The 2,518-nt window shown below is 49.7% G+C and overlaps 1 non-coding gene across 1 annotated transcript; it reads left to right on the forward strand.

Moving 5' to 3' along the window:
* Window positions 1–1,450: 1,450 nt before the first annotated feature.
* On the forward strand, window positions 1,451–1,522 carry TRNAC-GCA. Its single transcript has one exon. It is a non-coding gene; the product is annotated as a tRNA-Cys (tRNA).
* Window positions 1,523–2,518: the final 996 nt, after the last annotated feature.

Here is a 2,518-nt window from a genome sequence, read left to right on the forward strand (position 1 = left end):
GCTGGGTTCGTGGCCACATCTGTGCAGCGGTGACCCTCTCCAGCTTCCCGGGGGTCCCAGGGAGCCTCCTCCCTCCCCCCACCCCCGCCCACTGCCAAGTCTGGGGCATAACTGATCAAACTGGCAACCCTGGCAAACAAACCAGGGCAAGAATCAGAAAAGGAGCAGGAAGCGGAGGAGGCAGAAGGAGCCAAAGGACGAACGCAGCCCACACCTCGCCTGCCGGACGCTTGCCCGCATGGCTTTGTGTTAATACGAACTGACTCCTGGCCCCTCAAGCTCCGAGACAAGCCCTGAGATCTGCCTTGCTTTGATTTCCATGAAGATGTGTTCTTGATTCATTTGTGGACAAGGGGATTCTCAGGCTGTTTTACCGTTGTCATTACCGATTTCTGACTGGTCCTGAGTTCAGCCGATGCTTCAAAATGGGCTGTGGTCACTTTACGACCGAGGGTGTGTGGTCAGTTGCCCTGGGGGCCCTGGGGGAGCCTGGTCACACTCTGGAGGGCCCACAAGAGCTGGCGAACCCAGTGTTTCGCTCAGACCGCCTCCGTCCTGACTCAGTGGTCGATGTCACTTGCTTGTGTCTGGTGGTCACTCCGTTGTGTCTGACTCTTTATGACCCTACGGCCTTTGTACCCGCCAGGCTCCTTTGTCCATGGGATTCTCCAGGGACGAATACTGGAGTGGGCTGCCATTCCTTCCCCAGGGGATCTTCCCAATCCAGGGACTGAGCTCGGGTGTCCTGCATTGCAGGCAGATTCTTTACTGCTGAGCCGCCGTTTAGAGGGTTTGTAAATCTCACGATCTGGGACACACAGCCTTTAGAACAAAGGATGCCAGAGCAGCTGGATGTCCACAGTCAGAAGCCTCACACCCTGTCCCAAAAATTAACCCAAAGAACCAGAAAGCTTCCAGCAGAAAACATAAGAGAAAGTCTTTGTGATCTTGGGTGAGGCAGAGATTTCTAAGATAGGACACCAAATGTGCAATCCATCCAAAAAACATCAATAAACTAGACTGTACAAAATTTAAAGCTTTTGCCCTTCAAAAGACATCATTCAGTCAGTTCAGTTTAGTTGCTCAGTCGTGTCTGACTCCTTGTGACCCCATGGACTGCAGCACGCCAGGGTTCCCTGTCCATCACCAACTTCCAGAGTGTACTCAAACTCATGTCCATTGAGTCAGTGATGCCATCCAACCATCTCATCCTCTGTCATCCCCTTCTCCTCCTGCCCTCAGTCTTTCCCAGCATCAGGGTCCTTTCAAATGAGTCAGCTCTTTGCACCAGGTGGCCAAAGTATTGGAGTTTCAGCTTCAACATCAGTCCTTCCAATGAACACCCAGGACTGATCTCCTTTAGGATGGACGGGTTAGACCTCCTTGCAGTCCCAGGGACTCTCAAGAGTCTTCTACAACATATTTGAAGGACATATACAGAATGAGGGCTTCCCTGGTGGCTCAGATGGTAAAGTGTCTGCCTGCAATGCAGGAGACCCAGGTTCAATTCCTGGGTTGGGAAGATGCCCTGAGAAGGAAATGCAACCCACTCCAGTACTCTTGCCTGGAAAATTCCATGGACAGAGGAGCCTGGTAGGCTACAGTCCATGGGGGTCATAAAGAGTCGGACACAGCTGAGCGACTTCACTCACTTCACTTTGTACACAATGAAGACCTTGTATCTAGAACACACAAATAAGCTTTTAAAACTCAGTGAGAAGACAGACAGCTGAAGAAAAAAAATGGGCAAAAGATTTTGGCACTTCACCAAAGATTTATGAATGGCCCACAAGCATATGGAACGATGCTCAACATCGAAAGTCAACAGGGAAACGCAAATCAAGCAACAGTGAGATACCACTGCACACGCACTAGGGTGGCTGTGATCACAATGACGGCACTTCATGTGGACAGGGTCATCCGGTTTCCACAAGAGAGAGCCCGAGCACGACCACGAAGACCCGGTGCAACCAAAAATAAACTGGACTGTCGTGAGGGTTCCATTCACAAAAGCACTGGGTTTAATGTGGGTGGAATATGGCGTGGAACCTGCACGTCTAAACCCGTTTTTTGTGGCCTCTCCCTCTAGTTCTGCCAAATTTCGCTCCATAATGTATCTTGAGGTTTTGTCAGTAGGCACACTCAAAAGAAGAACAGTTCGATCTTCCCAATAAATTGATTTCTGTTTATTATTAAGCAAGGAATGAACGACTCTTTCTTTTTGACTTACAGGGTGTTTTTCTTTTTTCCCCCAAGCCTTAAACTGTTTATGTTGCATCGGGGTATAGCTCATTTTAGTTAAATAGTCATCGGAAGGACTGATGCTGACACTGAAACTCTAGTATTTTGGTCATCTGATGTGAACAGCCAACTCATTGCAAAAGTCTCTGATGCTGGGAGAGACTGAGGGCAGAAGGGGAAGAGGGCATCAGAGGATGAGATAGCTGGATGACATCATCAGTGCAATGGACATGAACTTGGGCAAACTGCGGAAGATGGCGATGGACAGGGAGGCCTG

The sequence above is a fragment of the Bison bison genome, unplaced genomic scaffold (assembly GCF_000754665.1).
Source record: "Bison bison bison isolate TAMUID 2011002044 unplaced genomic scaffold, Bison_UMD1.0 scf7180017846104, whole genome shotgun sequence".
Lineage (NCBI taxonomy): Eukaryota > Metazoa > Chordata > Mammalia > Artiodactyla > Bovidae > Bison > Bison bison.